Genomic DNA, 20,418 nt, shown 5'->3' on the forward strand with positions numbered 1-20,418 from the left:
AGAAGCTTGAAAACACCATTTCTTTTCTTCACGGCTCCTGTCTATTCCATTTGGAAAACACTGGTTTTGCTTCCCCCTGTGATTCTTATGCAGCACAAGTAAACATGGCTCTGTTTAATATACGTCCAAGTCTGTGCAATGCCATCAAATTCACTGTAGCTCTGGGAGAGAAACCAATCCCTTTGTTGGCTTCTAGCTTTGCTACAATGCAAAATACCACAATTCTTGCATGTACAGAGAGGTTACTGGTTTGGTTAATTTGCTTATGCATGCTTTATTCTTCAAAGCACATGACTGGGCACCAGGAACTCATAAATTCTGATGTCAGATTTAATAACACACAGTTGCAATTACAAAGAGACAGGGATACATGGATCAAAAGCTCGTGGCACAAAATGTGCAAATACATGAGCAAAAAGCCTTCTTTCCTCATGGTTTACCAAATTAATATACATTATCGTGAACTTATCACTTAAGCTTCTGCACCAGGTTTTGTTTACTGCACTTCTGGTGTAAGTTAGAGATGAGTCTGTTGTCTTCAGGCTGGTAAATATAAGGACAAAAATCTCAGAAAACCTACTACAACTCCCTGCAGGAATTGTCTCCTTCCCTGCTGAGTGTGTCTTCAAGACTATGTGCTGTTTTGCCAGTTTCCACCATCTTCTGTAATTCTGGGCAACAATATCTTATCTTGCAGCCATCTAATTATGCCAGCCTGGGGAGAAAGTACATGGCATCTCAACATTTGTACCTTGGCTATTCCACAGTAATAACCCTCAACTTCACTGTGTGATGTTTGTGTCCTATACTTCACACCTTTGAAATTGGTATCATATTTATCTGAGTGGAGAAAAACACCTTGTTCTTCCCTTGCATGTATGTTTCAACAGGTGACAACAAGCTGGGAAAAACACCTATTATTTTAATCATTATTTCCAAATTTTTTCTCTATAAATTCCCCTTTTCTGGCTTCACACAGTTCTTGATTTTTCTTGTCACTATTTCACTGTCAACCTATGTTCTTGCAGCCTTTTTCCTACTTTAGCAGTAATGCTTATTTTATTGCTGCAAGTAGAACCCTCAGCACTTTAGCTACTGCACCACAGACCCCAATCCAGTGTTTAAAGATGGGAATCTTTCCAAGAACATCCTTAGGCACTGGCACTGGATCAGACACTATGTGCAAGGATGGATTTCTCATATCTGTAGGTTAACTTCTGAAAGAAAAGGCTCTATCCAGCGGGAGAGTTACTTACCAATGTAATATTTTATGCACTGAGCTCCAGAGTGTTGCAAGATGACTTTAAGTATCACAGCAGACAGACTAATTTCACATAATGAGTTAGTTCTTTAAACTGTTACCTCACTTAACACTGAACCAATTAATCAGGACAAGAAAAAAAATTTTTAAAAGTACTACTGCTTGTGCACTGCTGCACCACAATGCATTACTGCTCCCAGCTCAAAGTCCTTTTCTTACAAAGATTAGATCTCAAAAACCCAGAGCGCTTTTACTTGCTTGCACTGCCCTTTTCTAATTCTCACAATAGGAGCTGACAGGCAAGCAGTCAGGGAGACATTGTTTTCACAGAAATTGCATATAAAAGATTCAGCAGCTGTTTAAATACATCATTTTTAGAAAGAGGACCATCCATTAAAAGTATAGAGATGTAACACTGTTCTTAAATTATAATATCAACAACAAAAAAACTGTTTCTTTTTCACCAGTCACTGCCGTGGGCATGGGCTGGCCAGAGGAAACATAGTCCTGAGCAAAAGAGAACAGGCTGGATCCAAAGCTATTGCTTGTTAATACAATCAGTGGCATTTAAAGGATTCATTCAATATTTTCTTATTTATTTTGAAAATACTTGAAAAACCATCCTGTGTAGGGACTGAGACTCGTTCTGGCTGACGTGGTCAGCAGTCAGATACTGGGGCTGTGAATGTCAACCTTATGTCAGTCAACTTATTCCTCTCCCTTGGATAGGAAAGCATCATTTTCTCTATGTTGTGTCATAAAGGTGGTGTAATTGGGGAGGAGAAGAAAGGGAATGTCATTTCACAAATGATTCAGTTACAGTCATTCTTCTCCTCCCACTTATTTCACTGAATATCTGACAATCAAGAAAGGTGCAATTATCTAAAGTGAAGAAACTGCAATATTAACAGAAATGGTATTTCACCACAGAGATTAAGCATGGAATTTCAAGGGCTCATTTGTCAATGTGTTACTTACATGTTACAGGTAATCTCTGAAAATCAGTCGAGTTATTCTACTGGGAAAGACAGTGATTAATGAGATCCTGCCTCTGAGGGAGATATTTCAGGTGAAAAGAAACAAAAGTAGAATAGACAAGTGGCAAGGGCCAATGAGAAACTCTTAATTGTAACCACCATGAACTAATTCACAAGGGGGTTATAGGGCTACGTGAGATGCAGAAAAATGTTTGGGGATTTTATGCCCTTTTATTTTGGAGTAGAGAACGAAAGTGGCCAGTTTACATGGTTGCCATAGTAATGTAAACTGTTATTTAAAATACTTAAATATACTTAAAATATTTCTAATGCTGGGATAAATTGCACTGCTCTAAGGAGCAGCGTGTTATGCAAAGTGGTCCTTCCTTTCTCACTGCCCTTTGACATTTTTAGGAAGTTTGCTGAAGAAATGTAACCACCTCTCTTTCTTCAGCCCACAGCTTGTCTCTGTTTATGTCTCAACTTTTCTGCACTCCTTTCAATTCGTAGTCTTCCCTCATTTTACTTTTACTATCTCTTGTCCTCCAGCTTAATCCATGAGTATTTTATTTCCCTTGACTCCACTATTCTCTTCCAGTTTCATTAGGCAAACTTTTCCTTTACTTTCACAGCCCTCCACACTCTGACATTAGAATGACTTTCAAAAAGTAATTCATTAGCAGCTCTCATAATAATAACTTTCAGTCAAGAATGACTAATTGTAAAGGATTGCCTTGATGGACACAGCAATCCCCTGCACATCCAGAATCAGTGGCTGGTGCAATGAAATCCCACCCCTGTGTTTAGATATGTGACACTCTGTTAAAACAGATATTTAAATAACATTAATTTACTCATTTCCTAATCTTCCACCCAGCATTCAGTCAGATAAGCTCCTGACAGAAGATAGGCACATGCAGATGAAAGGATGAGGGAAATGGGGACAGAAGGAAGTGTAAAGTGAAACTTTCAACACTTCCAAAGTGCCCTCCCTCAAAGGCACTGTTGCTGGTGGCTGCTCTGCCCTCCACACTGTCCCAGGCTGTTAAACTTCACCCAGACATCACTACTGCAACCCCAAAAATTTTAGTTAACCAGAAATATTTTAAATTGTGGGAGATTATCCTACATCCATTAGCCCTGAGATGATTATGCACTAGATGGAAGCTGAGACATACTCAGATTACCCAAAAAGACAAGCAGCACTGCAGAAAAATGCAAAATAATGCAAAGGCTGCAGGTACCAGGACAAAAAGGAAAGATCTTTCGTTTTTCCAGAAACAGGAGTTTGGGCTTTTCTTACTTAGTTGGTTACATGTATGTAAATGAGAATACAAGTCAAATTATCGTAATTTCCTTGTTATATAACTAATTTAAAAAAAGGAAACATTTAATCCCTCGATAACTACATCCCATCCCTTTGTTTCTTGCCTCTCCCCTCCCACTTGGAGTGGTGCAGCATAGCTCAAAATTCAGCTGTGTGCTGAGACAGCAAGGGAGCAGGCACACACCCACACATGGCAGGGTCAGAGCATCAGGTGCTCAGATTCTTTACCTCCAGTGCTGCAGGAAGCAGAGCTCATTTGGAGAAGGAATTAAAACCAAAGCAAGGATAACATTACTGTACCCACTGCTCCTGCTATTTTTAATGTGGTGCTGTCATTTTCATTATAAACTCATATTTCCTGGTTTTATAATTCAGTCATTAAAAAAATTGCTGAAAGCTAAATATTAGTAAACATCTCTGCTTACCAGAAAAATGAAGAATTTCCAGAGTGCAGGGAGAGGGAGTCTCAGATTCTGCTTATTTCAGTGGGAAACTGATTCCAGCATGACCAGGGCTACACCAACACAGAGCTTTGCCAGAAACTTTGCATGATATGGCAGAAGGATATGGTCACACTCTAAAGCCACAGGCACAGTGCATGCATGGCACTTCAATGGAATGCATGGGACTAATTCAAAATGTCAGACTTCTCCCAGATGTCAGATAGGATCCTTGCTCTTTGCCTTAGATCTAGTTTGAATCACAAAAATAATTGTATAACTCACTGGTGCTACCCGGAATAGACCCCCAGCTGTTTGATGCAGACAGGAATATTCAGCTCTGAAATCCTGATGCTCTCTAACAGCCCTGGTAGAGCCCAAAGCAGCAGCCAGGCAAACCAACAGTGCTCTGCCTCCAAGCTTTCCTATGTCAGCTCCCTGTGACGCTTCCTACTTGCACACAGAGCAGCTCTGCGACGTGGGTGTTCCATGTGAACTGAGAGGTGAGAAATGAGCAGCATTATCAAAGGGCTAAGTGCTCTCATATGAAATTATCAAGCTTTATTAAAAAGTTGGAGACAGATGGAATGGCTTCCACTTTTTTTTTTCCACAGGATGATACCTGTAAAAATCAGTTTGAAAATGTAGCCCCATATATATAGCGGGCATATATAAATATATGTGACCAGTGTGACCTTCTTGTGATATCCACACTGTACTGCAATAAAAATTGTAAAATGAAGAAATAGTGCATAGGAGAATTAACAGAAAGAACTAAAGAGTATTGTCATCTCACACCCATTCTCTACCATCCCTTACAGCTCAGTGATCTCACCTGCATGAACAGCTCTCATAAATTTAACATTCTTAAGACAAAATTATTTTAGATGCTCTTTTGTATATGCTGCTTTTAAATGCAAATTTATAATTTATTGATAAAACAACAAAAGAAGCATTTTCTAAGAAAAATATTATTGTTAAAAAATGAAGACTACCATTTCATCCCAGACTCTGCCTCTTTAAAGATGTAAGTGGTGTATACAAGGTTTTATTGTGCGATGCAGTGGTTACCATGGTAATTGATATATTTTTTTAAGTTTAGTGAAGACAGTGCAGTCAAAAACATAAATAGCCTGAGCCCCTGGCAGGGTAAATTGTACAATGGCATTCTAGAATAAATTTCCATGGCTTTTTCTTTTTTTTTTTCTGAAAACATATATAAGAGACTAGTAATTCTTTGTGAAGAAAAATACTTCACTTTTCTTAAGACTGCAATTATATTTGATTATAATTTTTAACTGCACTTGCTCCAGGATGATACTAAATTGTACAGCCCTTCATGTGCCCATTATCTACAGTTCCTCAAAGACAGTGATCCAAGCTGGTGGGTGCGGGAGAGTTTCCTGGAGTGCTACCTGGTTAAAAGGGTTTTAAGTTTTGCAGCAACAGCACCAGAGAGATTTATAATACACCATCAGAGAGATTTATACTTGCTAACCAAAACAAAAATGTATCCTGAAATAACTAACTGAGTTGCAGACCTGTGGAGAACTCACATATATATGTATGTATGTATGTATGTATGTATATGACAGCCTGGAAGCCAGGAAATTCATTTGCACCTTGTTTAGGAAAAGAAAGGCAATATTTTTAAACCTAAAATTTTTGTTTGCCAGAATTGTTTGGTATCAGAAGTGTTGTACAGGACCTGACCAAAACTACAGGCAATATATCTTTTCTCCAGCAGTGGGTGAAACATGTTATCAGGAAAGACTCCAGGAACAGGGCAGAATGATGAAATACATCACCTGTGTGCTCCCCCATCCTCCAGTCCTTTGCAGTATACAGACATCCAGGGCCAGGCACAGTTTCAGCCATCTCAGTGGATTCATTTTCCATGTTTGTTCTTGAAGTCCAGTGACCTTTTGCTTTCCACAGCATCCTGGGGCAAAGAGTCAAGTTACCAGGCTGAGTTGTGTCTCAACAGCAGTCATCACTGTATAGTATAAATATAATGCTGCTTTGATGCAAGGCTAAATGTCTAATTTTCCTAATGATTCTGTGCCCAGAAGTAATGTGTGATACGTAGTTAACAGGAGTTTTAAAATGCTTGAGCAGATGAACAGAGGGAGCGTGTAAAAGGGCATTTTTAGTCCTGTGGTATTTGGAGCTACTTCTCCAGAGCACCAGCTATGGCATCTCACCAACTCACTTCTGGAAGCCTGTGGAAAGATACCTCTCAACAAAGCTGACAAGCTGGAACTGCTCTTTCTCCAGTGCTCCTGCTCATTCTACTTGGAATTTTGCAGTGAAAGAATATTGTCTCATGTCCTGGTTTGCCTTCTACTGGGCAACTGTATGGCTTCCCCACAATGATTTTAAACTCATTAGGAGGAATCTGGCCAAAAAAAAAAAGTTTAACTAGCCAACAAAAGTCATATTCCTGGAGGAATCTCTAATAATTATATCACACTGAGTCCTTCACATATCTTTTCACCCAGTACAAATCAGTGTAGCTGTTGATAAAAAGAAGTGGTGCCAGTTAAAACCATTTGAAAATCTAACACCTTCCAAATTCACAATAGGGTATGTTTACTAAACAATTTGAAAGCAAGAGATCATTTAATACTAAATAGCTGAATTTCTACGCAAGCCATGTGAAATACTAGAATACAGGAAATTCTTTTGTCTTCATAGGGTCTTTCTCCCTCATGACTATGAAAGAGAATTTTTTTAGGAAATGTACCAGCAAAGGAAAACTAAGTATCCCCTTTTTTATGAGTAGAATAATGCATTCCTTCCAACTGTCCTTATTAATTTATAAACAGCTATGATCCTAGGTTGTTCCAGTCATTCAAATTTATGATCAGAATAAAATTATTCTCAATAGAGAGAAAAAAATGCCTTTTCTCTAAAGCTTCATAACAAGTGATAAGCATTCACTGGACCATAATTACATCTTGCTATTTTTCCTATGCTGTTTCAGGTTTCAATTTTTTTTTTAATATCACCATTTTAATTAAGCTTTAATCTTCACAGCACTAAACTAAATTAAAAGGATCTTTATAGTGTTGCTTTGGTAACTAACAGAAGGGGTAAAATTACCTTATCTGTTTGTTCACCATGTTGCAGCTGTAAACATCCCAGTTATGGTCTTTAATTTGCGCATTTTCATTAGGAAAAAAAGAAAAAGACATGTGACACTGAAAACAGTTATCACTGCTGGAACAGTCCCCTAGCAGGATCTCACTGTGATTGTCATGGACAAACTTGTAGCTGGGAACTCTTTGCTCCAAGAGATTAAATATGAGCTAATTAGGCAAGACACAAAGCAGGCATAGACAAGTGAAAGCAGCAGTACTCATCACAGAAATTCCCACCTCCTTGCCCTTCTGTCTGGTCCCCTTTATTTCCTTCAACAATCTGCAACACATTAAAAGTTAAACATGAAACTTCTTATGATGTTCCCACGGTTTCCTGCAGATAATTTGTGACAAATCTTCAGAACACACCTGCCATGTACCTGACATGTCACTGTCCCATTTTACATCTCTGTAAAACACCAAACAACAAATTGAGTTGTCCAAGACTATCAGCTAAACACAGTCCTACATCATGGCACCCTAACAGAAACATGCTGAAGGCATGAAAGCACACTTGACCTTGAAAAGCCTGTACAACTTGAGTTGTGGAATAGGTAAGAGAAAGGGGAAGAAAATTGCTAGACCTTTCTTTTAAAGCTGAGGTACGACAGATCAAAACAAGAGAAAGTTCTTGTTATTACCTAACAGAAAAATGAATACTTCTTAAGATTACTTTTAAAAAAATAATACTTTTATATTATTTCAGAGTTCTACATGTCTGTTTCTCTTCTTGAACCTTTCTCTGTTTGATTGCTTCACCCTCAGTAAGGGACTGATGCTAATTTCCATTAAAACAACCCCACAGACACTGGCTACAGTGGCCTGAAAATGCAGTTTAAGCTAAGCTTTGAGAACCCTCTGGACAGAGGGGGAGTGAAGAGCTTTCCCGTTCCACCAAAAGGAAGAGCCCACGTGTGTATCAGCATCGCCCAAAGACACAGCAGGACCTTTCACACCTGTGCAGAAGAGCTTTCCTGACTCCAGGAAATAAACCAGCACTGATGTGAAGCCTTTTTAATTACAAATCATTCCTCCAATACTCCTTTTCTATGAACTGTACTTCTCAACTCAGCAGGATTTTAGGGAGACTGGATTATTTACAAAGCAGTACAGGCGAGGTGCTGGCACAGGTTACCCAGAAGCTGTGGCTGCCCCACCCCTGGAAGTGTCCAAGGCCAGGTTGGATGGGGCTTGGAGCAAGCTGGGATAGAGGAAGGTGTCCCTGACCATGGGTGGGAACTGAATGATCTCTAAGGTCCCTTCAAACCCAAGCCATTCCATAGTTCTATGAATATGGAAAACCCTTGTGCCTACACAGGTGATTCCCAGCAGCCTCAGCTGTCTCTCATAGAGAGATTGACTTCAGAGCTATTTTTCCCTTCAATCTGGCTATCCATGTGCATTTTCCAGTGTTCTCAGTAAGGCACTTAGAGCCTCAAGTCCACCATCATCGTTAGCAGCGAGGTCAAATGTTTTGTTGTTTTGTTGGGTTTTTTTTTTTAAAAAGAAATTCATATAGAAAAATGAGCTTAATGTGTAGTACTCTACAACAGATCTATCCTACAGCTCTGATTGCAACTTGGTTTGAATTTTCAACTTATTTTCAATTTTCAGCTAAATAAACACAAAACATGAAAGCCAATAAAACTAAGGCAGATCATAAAGTGCTGTCAAGCTGTGATAAAGTCAGTCTTCACCAAAGATCCATCTTCTCCCACTGAGAGATCCTAAATTTGAGGCTGAACTAAGAATGGCAGAACAGGCAGCACTGAAAATCAAAAGTTTTCACTCAGTAAGATTTCTTTGTTTTCTGATTTTGATGGACAACAAAATGGTTGAAAGTTACAACTCATTTAGAAAAATGAGAAAAATGACAAAAAATAGAAGGTACCAAATAAAAAAAACTAAGAACTGTCAACCACTGAACATATAAGGAGGACAAAAATGGCATTTTATTTTGCATCACCTTTTCTATGTCCTGGAAAAACCTTTTATCTCAAGTCACGTGTGTAAAATATCTTTGGTCTTTCTTCAGTAAACCATAGAAAAACAGATTCTTAAAGTAAGCTTAAATGTAGGTCTCATAGCAATTAAATATGACTAATTATGAAATAGAAGTTTTATCATTTGACATTCACTGAAAGAACTTTTCCCCAGAGTATTTTACCCAACATATCCTCCTCAGAATCATGTAAACAGATGAGCTGTATTGATCTCACTAAGCTTTTTCTTATATAATGCTTAAACTTTTTCTTATATAATGCTTTATTTTCCCCCAGGAATGTTCGAATGTAAGGAATATTTAAGTAGCACTTAAGGAAAACAAAATTGCTCTGTTCAACACACAAAATATTTCAAAATACTACCTGTGTCTGTAATCATGCCATTGGCTGTTTGCTGACTGCTAATTGTTGTCATCATTTTCATCACACAGGAAAAAAATATCCCTGTAAGTTCCCTGTGAACACTGCAAGAATGATCTCAATGCATCAGGGTAAAGCAGCTGTCAGAAATCCGTCAGATCAGTGCTGAGAGTGCAGTCAAGCTTCTTGTGTGCTTTCAGCAAATACAATTATTTAGAACCTAGGGGTGCTTCCATGTCTCCTTGCTATTGCTTTTATTGTGTAAACAGAAAATGAAACCCTCCCAGAGCAGGGGCCAGGCTACAGGCTGAGGGCAATATGTTAACATACAAGGAATGTGCTTTCCATAGGGAATCTAAGGAGCCTTTCGTAGGTTTTAATATAATCCAAGAACTGTAAGAGCAACTGTGGCCACAGCTGGGTTCCACCTGTTTGCCTCTCTGACAGATGTTCAGGGCTCTCGAACCCCTCAGTTAAATACCAGCTGTACCTTAGTCAGGGAACAGACCACATTTATTGCCAGACTGCAGGAATTGCCTGCCCTGTCAGCCTGCTTGTTGGAGCAATCTGCCTCAGAGAGCCACCTCGACATCCAGACCACTTCCCCAAAGCCTTTCCCGTCAGCGTAAATGCACATCCATGGGGCTCCAGCAAAGATTCCTTCATGTAGCCTGGCTCTCCCTGACTCAGGAGAAAAGAAACACATTTATCCATGCCAGCCATAGCCTGACATGCATTTACTCTCTAGCAGAGCTAAATTAGAGGCTCTGTGCTCATTAGGAGTTACTCCCCCCCACATGCAGCACTCTCATCATCAGACCCATGCAATGGACTAGATCAAGAATCAAATCTAGCTGGAAAATGACCAGAAGAAAAGTCCTCAGCATGCTGAGTTTAAGCAGGATCCTCTCCCTGCTCTATTGACCATCTGAACAGAAGGGACAGCACAGGCTAAAAGCAGCTGAAAAGACAAGGCACAGCAACTAAATGTGTTTAAGTACTGCCTCAGCTAAAGTAGCTCTCCAAATATTTCTTCTGTAGCACAATCCCAATAATTAGAGTTGCCTAGAAAAGACAGAAAACTGACACTGGCACAGGTCTTTGTATGCAGAAGATTATCTCTTCTGTAACATAGTAATATTCTGCAGAATTTACTTGGGATTTAAAAATAGAAATGTGTAGAAAAAATGAGATTTCATATTAATGTTTGACAGCTAGTCTGTACAGGGAAAGGTTTTCTTTTTAATGAATGTCACTTTTTTATATATCTATTCCCCTAAAACTTTCAAAAGAGCATGTATTTAATACAATGAGGACTATTTATGGCTTTATCCCTAATGTTAATCTTATATATCTGATTATTTCTTTTTCAATAATAGCAGAAAATTACTTTGTCAATTATATTGCTTTTCCTATGCTGAAATATTAGAGATTAAAAGGCAAATTCAAGAGAATCCCATTCCAAAAATACACTGCATACTGGTTTATAACTTCTAGACCATGACCAGTAAAAACATTCTCTAAAAGAAAGTAGGTGGTAGCCTGGACAATTTTTGGCTATTTGAAATCTGTTCTGTTTTTGCTGCATTGTCCTAATCACATCATTTGTGCTTCTGTGAGCTTAGTCCTCATTTTCTTCTTCTTCTACCATTTTCTTTGTAACATATATTAGTTTATTTTTAGCTTTGGTAAAGTCCCTCAACACCATGTTTTCAAAACCTCTCTCCTTCCAGCTGCTGTACTGCTGGGGAGGTACTATTAGAAACTCATCCATAAGAGTTCAGTCTCTCTCAGTCTCAGACAACTGCTCCATAGATATGATACTTTGTTTAGAAAATTATAATGTGGTTTTCTTTGGAAATATATTTCTTCCTTGAGGTAATTGTCAAGAATGTAAGATGGTCAAAGAGCTCTCCCTTATATTTAAATAGGTTCCAGGAAGAATCACAGATTATTTTGTTGTTGCTGCAGTTATTGCTTTTGCAGTAGAGACAGAACCATCTGTTCCTTTGAAGAGGTGCCAAATCAGTTGAAAATAATTCATTCAGGTATTCAGTGAACCACAAGAGGTGATGGTTTAAAGATTCTGGAAGGTTGCAACAGGGAACACCAAATGCACTTTGCCCAGTTTGGATTAGATTTTATTTAAACAGCAGGCTCTAGGTAGTTCAGGAAAGCAACAAGTGGACACAAGAGAGTTCTTCTCTTTCTGTCTACCTCCTTCCCATATTAAACCAGCTTTAATAACAGTCAACAGTTACATATCATGTCAACATGACCAGCTCACACTATCCAAAGGGTATTTATAAATTATGGCAACAACTTTGGTGTAGTCTTGCATATCAAAAATCTACCAAATGGCCAAGACACGTCTGGTTCATAGCTGGTTTATGTCCCCAGGTTGTGCTCTTGTGGCACAGCTCTGCCCTGATGGCCATGTCTGGTGTGAGTATCAATAGCAAATATCTCACTGATGGGCACTTGGGTACAGGAAGGGCCGGGCATCATGTGCAGAATGAGCAAAGAAGGGGAGGGAAGAACTATGTAGAACCAATCCATGAGTCTGGACAAGATGATGATTTGCTTGACAAGTCTCTGATAACATAGACCAGCAGCAAATGAACATAAAAATATTCCAAGGACCCCCAGAGCCCTTAACCATTCTTATTTGCAATGGTTTTCTGATGAAACAATTGGCAAGTTAATATTAGCTGGGGTCTGAGAGAGGATAATTTCTGAGGCATTTTCCACTATGGGTTTTATAATGATGAAGAATTGTCTGCACGAATTTATAACTGAGTGGGTTAATTAAACATTACCCCTGGGCATCTGAACATTGAAGAATGCGTCTCCATTCTGAAAGGAACACTTAATCCTCCTCAGTTTGATGCATTCCCTGTATTATTTACTAACAAAGTTTAGTTTATTTATTGCTAGAATTATTTATTATAACCATTGTGGAAAAAAAAAGCAGTGGCTTAATAAGGTTTAGTTTTCTCACTTATCAAATTCATTGGGATGGTAAATTTCAAATAATGAAAACCTGTGTTGGAGCCTTCTTCTTTCCTGTAAAATATTGGAAACAATTGAACACAAACATGACTGATATTAAGCATTGTTTAAAGAAATTATGAAAAAAAGAAATAATATATGAAACCACTGTGTAACACCTTCCAAAGCTGTAACAATTGAACATTCATTACAATCTTGTTAAATAGCTATTCTATCAGTAGTTCTAGCACCACAATGCAGGACCTTAATTAGGTGATGTTTCTTTCATCCTTTATTTATTAGGTTTTCGAGCTAAAATAATAATAAAAAAAAGATTTGCGGCTCTAATAAAGTACCACCACTGCCATATCTCTTTCATATATTAGTAATTTGTTAGTTAATATGAACCTGCATTTTCTATATTTTGCTCATGATAGATGTGCCAAACACAACAACAGAGAGCAAATCAAAATATTTACAACACACTATAATTTCCCTTGCAGCCTAATGTCATAATTAAGAAAAAACTAAGTTTATGAATCAGCTTTGCACATTTGCAGGTCATGTGGATGTATGGCTGACAGAAATGACAATCTTTTTAAGAGCTTTTATCAGTCACAGTGTTGAAACACTGTACTTCTAAAAAAAATCTTTCACATATTTTTGCAAGACAACAAGTTTATTTTGAGGGTTCCTTTGTCTCATGAGTTTTTAGAGACAAATGGCTTTCTGTCCTGGGTAGGGAACAGCTTTAAGTCTACACCAAACAACAAAATCCTCACTTTAGACAATGATTAATCAGATATTGAAGCTAATGCCTGTCCCTGATCGAGAACACACTGTTATTCTCTCTGCACTTTAAACCATTCTTTTCTAATTAAAAAAAAAATCTCAAGCTGTCTCTAGATATATTTTTACTTTATCTGGTTATCTTTAAATAGACACATTTGGGTTTGTATTGTGTGAAATAATCCTGTCAGATATAGATTAGAAGGAAGGAGGCATCAGAAAGGCAGGATGGATTCAATCAATCCCACCGTGCCATGGGGAGGCACTGTCAAGAGCCACATGCTCCCCACGGAGAGCTGCTTTAGGAATGCTATCCTGGGGCTTTGCAAGGCTTTTCTTTCCCAGATACGGGACCAGCATGTCTTATACCCTGCCTATCTCAGCTGGCCTGTCTGTGCTGAATACTCACCTCTTTTCATTATGTTACTGCTCTTCCTACAGCTGGAGACCTCCTGTTCACCCAAGATACCCGTCACCCAACATGGGAGGCAAAAGGAAAAAAGATAAATGGTGCTTATCACACTAATGTTGAAACAAGTCAAGATGCCCAGGTGCTGATAGCAAGCATGCTGCACACAGTGGGTAAGTGTCCTGCAGCTGTAAAATAAAGTTAAATAAACTGGCCAGCACAAAAGCTCAGGACTTGCTGAAAAGTGGCTGTACTAGTGTACTAGGGCTAATTTGGCACTATTTTAGGATGGGTGGCTTTAGAAAGTACTGGTTTGTTGGCAGCAAATTTCTGCAACTGTTCAAGATTCTTGTGACAGGAAGCTTTCTGCAAAAAATATATCATTTCCTGCCTGATATCAAAAGAATTAAGAAAAGAGGAGCAATGTATATTTTACGTATATAAAAAGAGTCTGCCCTCAGATACAGATCTTGTCTCTGGCCTAAAGTCAGGGAAGAATGGGAGAGCATCACTGTTACTGAGATTATGATCCCTGAGCAACCCTACCAAAAAGACATACTTGAAGGTGTTTATATAACCAGCCCTCACTAAACATTATTCAAATAACTGCTTTGATGGCATAGGGCTTATTTGTAAACAGTCCAAGCCATCTGCAGTGCAGCTATGATGGAGGGGTTATGGTGCTTTAACTTAAAATTCTGTAAGTCATTATGAGCCTCTTAATAGCAGATGGATTCTGTTCTGAACCACATCAAATTCCAGTTAAATAAGGTTGTCAGTATCATATTTTTCTAGCTGGATGTAGCGTGCAATTGGCCAGAATCAGACAGTTAACGGGCATTTAGTTTCAGTTTAAATACCTAGAACAGCAAATGCTTTAATCAGGCAGCTCTCATTAATAAAAAACAGTGATCCCTTCTAAGCTGTAATATTTATCCTGCATTCCTGTACTCTGGAAGCACTGAATTCTTACATCTTTATGCATATTAATTGGACTCTTCTATTCAATGCAATGAAAACGTGCACACACCAGTCACGAGAGCTTTTTAACTCAATAGATAATTGTGCCACAGGGAAGAAGTTCATCTTGTAATTTGTGACAGTTGCACTTACACAGAACTCCAGCAGTCCTGGAGCAGCGATGAGACCAATCATCACTGATAAAATAATTCTGCTTGTAGAGTGCAAGCAAATACTCAAAGCAGAAATCTAATCAGGCCTTCTTGGTAGATACATTCCCTTCACATGCCTTGGGAGGTCTTAAAACAAGGTCATTGAAAATCCATGCCCTTGGAGAAGGGGTTCACAGGAAAAACTTTCGAGCAAAGGAGAACGTCTGCAGAAAAGGGGCAGCCAGAGTCAGTAAGATATTCTGCAGCAATACACGAAGCAGAACCGTGGTACAGACCCCACACGGATTTAAGAGGACGTTGCACAGCCATATGCTACACAAATGTTCAAAAAAGACATTCAGCCGCCCCCAGCACATAAGGGAGCGGGGTAGCGCAGCAGCTTCTCCCACATATGCACGGAGGCAAGTGGGCATGTACAGAGGGAACAGTGCTGTACTTTCCAAAGAACACTCAGGTTGATTAAGCCTTGTTGGAAATGCAGAGATAAAACAGAAGGAGAAAATAATCTTATGTGCTTTAATTTCTTACTATTTTCTCTTTTTGCCAGAAGCTGAATCAGTGTAATAGCAAGCTTTGCTTTTCTGCTTCTAGAACAAAACGCTGACTGCCAAAACATAGGAGTTTAGCCCTTATGAAGTTGCTGTCCTGCATTCTAAAACACTTCCAAAACCCTTTCTTTTGCTACCGGTTACCTGTTTTGAGTCGACCTCTATATTTCACAATTGCAATTTTAAAAGTATTATTTAATTAACGTCCTTCGTTTGTATTCACAGTAACTCCCATTTGTATGCATACAACTCACTCAGTCTGTGGTCTATAGCTGGCAAATAACACCACTTAACAGCTGTTAAATAGGGTAATCACCTGTTGTTATCCACAGGTAGCTTTAATTCAAATGCTAATTGCTCTCAGTGCTCTACTTACAAACCTGCCCCAATGTCAGCTGCTGTCTGTGCCTCACCAGATGGATGGGAGCCTTGGATGGATCGCGCTGTCCCTCTGCAGGAAAAAGGTCCGAGTTATAAAAAACCTTGCTACCCGACAGTGCCATGAAGAAAAAAATAAAACGGCACAAAAATGAAACAGTGAAGGTCTTCCAGAGAGCAATAATTGCAGCAAAAAGCAATGAATAGGGAAGACGAAGAAAAGGAGTTCAAACAGGACATTAAATATTGTATGAGCCTATTTACAACAACAACAAATTAACATTCACCTTTACTAAACTCAGTTTGATAAAATTCAGAAACAGCTGTTGCAGGTGTATGTCAGGGTCAGCTTAAACTGATAGGAAATGAGACCTAAACTGCTTGAACAGGTCAGGTGTTAGTAAAAATCCCCGTGGAAAAGTAAAATTTCTAGCCTGATATGGGTAATTTTTTTTTCCCCCAAGATGTAATTCTTCACTAAAAAAACTGTATGATTTTTCTCCCTTTAGTAAAAATACCTCAAAACTGAACTATTACTTACTCCTCATAGCAAGAGGCTTCATATTATTTTTTTTCTAAAAGATCTCCAATTTACCCAAGCTCTCTGGAGGCAGTTTCATGTTGTGCCTAATTTCATCAAACTGTGTGCCACTGCCAAAAGTGATGGTTTAATTCTGTCTCCTTTCCCCTCTTAACTCCACTGACGTGTTCTTCACCCTTTCCTCATATTAGATTTAGTCATTCCCTCTGTTTCTGGAGTATGACTCACTGATCCAATGGAAAAGTAATTTATTTGGAGGGGAGATCAACGTGTGAGAGCCGCCAGTTAGATGGGATTAAGGCTGGTGTGGAACAGTGCCCTGAATTGTCCTGTGCTCCTTGCTGCTGTACAGTGGAGTTCCTGGCTGCACAGCTGCAGGTTTTATTTTGGATCTCCTGACTGTAAAAGGGCCATTCATTCCCCAGTGCTGTCGGATTCTCATACTGCACTGGATGATTTTCCTGTTCTGCTCTCCAAAGGGCTGCTTTTTTTATAGGTGAACAAAGACATCCATCAGTGGCCCAAGAGCAGAAGTTCCTTGCTCAGTTTCTATCCTCTGATCTGCTCAACTCAGATAATTCTGCTGGGTGCCAAGAACCCAACCCAAACAGCCCTCAGCTCTGGAGGATACCTGCCTTTCCACTGGGACAAAGTGGTGGCCTTGGGAAATGACTGTTAGTGCAAGGCTACATTTTTTTCCTGCCCTCAACATATTTTTCAATTAAATAGGAAATAAACATCAGGTGAAACCTGGCTCAGAGAAAGGAAACAAAGCCTATAAAAGTCACAGATAGATCTGCAGCAAGTATAGGCACAGTTTTCAGTTTTGTTCTGAGCTCACTGTACTGATTGGAGCTTTGGCCTTGGAGAAAGGAGCTGCTCAAAATTACCAAACACAAACTTTAAATTAAAAAGTACATATTAGACAGTGCTCTGATATCTTGTACTCGTGGAGAGGGAGGGATGAAAACCTATTAAAACCAGGTCACTTTATCTCTTGGTGTCCTGCTTCAGGGTCATAATTGAAATGAACATCCTGTAGCAACCACCACTTACATGTGTATGTTCATTTTAGCAAAGTCAATTATTTCAATCATCAAAAGGAAAGAACTGCTCGTTTGACAGTTATGACTCAATAGCATACATTTCATTTTGATGAGCATTTTTTATTTTGTTTTGCATATTTTGCTTACAGGAAGTGAGTAAAATAAAATATTTGTAAAAGGATGCAGAGTTCATGGTTTGATAGACTTTTATAGTCTCTCAATGAAAAGCTGTAAGTAGGCCTGCTCTGCCAGTTTGAAAACTACATTTTGTCTGATTCTCTTTTGGACTGTGAATAGAAAAACAAAGCTGCAAAATATAGTTGTAAAGTTGAGAATAAAAAAGTTATAAGTAAAATTCTGTGTTTAGTACAAAAGTACATTTTAATACTTATTCAATCCTGTATGAAAAAAGAAAACAAATCAAAAAAGCAAAGGAAAAATGTGACCTATTTAAGTCAAAATCAATCCGCACTTTCATTTACTTTTGATGAGAAATTGAAAACCAGTTGGTCAAATTATTTCTCTCATTTAACACTGACTGTATGAAGAAAAAGGAAATAATTCAAACAACTTAAAGAGGGCTTTTTTGTCACTTCTCGAGGAAAGAACCCCACATAAATTAATAATTGACCTAATTTTCTTTCATCCCAGAGATCACAGGTCAAGGTATCATTAAGCACATTTCATCCCGAAACAACAGAATTGCGCAATTTACTCTTTTGTCAGTCACACCAAAAGATTAAGGATGGCTTGGTGTGAGGATATGCAGCAGTGGGAAAACTTAACCCTCTGGGACTGAGCCACAGCTTTTGGTTGATTCCTGAAGTCATAACCCATGTTGTTATGAGTCACAAAAGGCCACTGCTATCTCTTGTGTTACTGCTCAAATTAGGAGCCTTACTCATATCCTTTTTCTCCCACAGTTTAAGTTCCATGACTACCATGAACACCCACTATAATTCATTCAGGATAGCAGCTCACCTGGAGAACCCAATCTATTTGAAAGTTTACTGGTGGTCATTTGAATTCCAGTAAGCTGTGTCATGCACAATAAATGACATAACAATTAAGCAACTGAGATAATATTGGATACAATCAGACCCATATTTTTTTCCCCTAGAGATATATAAGGCAAGGGCACAAATTAACAAAAACTGAGGGAAGAAAGACCAGAAATTGCCGTTTCAAAGCAGGCTTCTCACAGATCCTCTCTTTCATGCTACTGTTGTTGGAATGACAAATTTTCACCCACCAGGTTCAGTGTAGAGTGTGAAACCACCTTTAAACAGAGAAAAGAACCCCAACCTTACCTCAGACAGGGCTCATGTGGCAAGGAGGTCATGGGCACAGGTGTTGGGTCAAGCTGCTATTTCTTTCCTACTTATCTACATATTTGCAGACTGAAGCTGAAAGATGAATTAAATACATAAATAGGCAGGTTAGACTTTTGAAAGCTGTGTACTGATATTCCCAGACATGAGTAGGGTGATGGAAGGTGTTTGGTATAAACAACTGTGAGGAGGAGGAAGACCTAAACCTCTAGATCTACTGCTAACAGGCTAGAACCTGTCTCTGCTTTAGAAAGCCACTCTTCCTCAGCTCTCTCCTTCACAACTTTTGCTGAAAATACACTGAGTTGCATAAATCCTGGGGGATTTTGGCTAGAAATAAACAAAAGCCTAGCAATTGCTCTTCCTTGCATAACAGCTCCTGAACAGAGGCAAACCCCTCTTCCTCAAGACAGTACCTAATTTTACAAGTAGCCTTTAATATTGATGTTCACAGGTCATGAGTCTCCTTTAACAATCAATAAGGAATTAAAACAACATCACAGATCTCCAGGTCTGTGCCAAAAAGGAAGCAGGAATATGCATGTTAACCATTTCAGGAATCACACACAGGATGGAGCAGTGCCTGTGCTCCCCTGTGCCTCAGCCTCAGCCCATGAATGACAGAGGACACAGGACTGCACATGGTAGCCAACAGCTGGTCACCCACCCTGCTTATGGCCGGGGCTGGGGGCTGCTGCAGAGCCCCTCCTGAACCAAGCAAGTTCAACACATCTCTGCAGTCTTGTTCAAGTGCCAGGAGGTTTTCAACAGCGAGGCTGTTGCAGAGATAATTTACTCAGTGTAAAGCTTTGGGCCACTTTTGGGGGCACTCAGAGCTGCGTTGCCTCTCCAAACACTGTCCTGCAGCAGGGTGTGCAGCTATGATCTGAACCACAACTGGACGCTAAATTTAGATTAAATTGATTCAGTTATTAAACCTTTGCAGCAATTTCCAAAGCCCAGAGTCAATAGTCTGAACACTTTGTAATCATGCTTTCAAGTATAACTTCAAAACTATCACACACCAAGGAGTGAATTATGTTTAGGGGCTGGAAGAAAATGGGGAGGGAAGGAATTTTTTTCTTTAAATGACAGACTTTAACCTATTATTAATCTTCAAACATGAACAAACACTTCTAGTCCCTGAATCAACTGAGAATTTATTAACTATCAGAGTATTAAAAGGCATACCTAATACATTTTACTGAAAGCAACTGCTGATAAGTGCTCATGCAATAAGACATAAGGAGATGTGAATCTATCTGGGCATGTCTGTCAAAATTCCTGGCAAATGACATATGAAGAAATCACATTTTAATCTACAGGCACAGGATCTTTGGGGTATAAAAGGAAAAAAATCGATTTTGAGAAGTTTTAAAAAAAGCAATATTTTTTTTTTTCCTTTTTTCAAAATTATGTAATTTTCCAATTCAGATTTCCCCTGAGTTTTACCTCTTTCAAAACTGAGACAGCACGATGAGTTACCTGATAGCATGGTTCCAGTTTTGGTTACTACTGTTTACAATTTTCTATCCAGATTACATGGTTCTTATCAAAAAATATATAGGAATTCCAACCCGGGCATTTAAAATGTAGAGAGATTGCATCAGTAGGGGATATTCCTTCCAGGATAAGACTGTTGGGGTAGAAGGAATCATTTTGTGCTACAAAAAGGAAGAAAAAAAAAAAACAACCCCCATGTGGAACATAGCAAAACTATGTGAACAGCATCTCTAAAAAT

The sequence above is a fragment of the Corvus brachyrhynchos genome, unplaced genomic scaffold (genome assembly GCF_000691975.1).
Source record: "Corvus brachyrhynchos isolate BGI_N302 unplaced genomic scaffold, ASM69197v1 scaffold162, whole genome shotgun sequence".
Classification (NCBI taxonomy): domain Eukaryota; kingdom Metazoa; phylum Chordata; class Aves; order Passeriformes; family Corvidae; genus Corvus; species Corvus brachyrhynchos.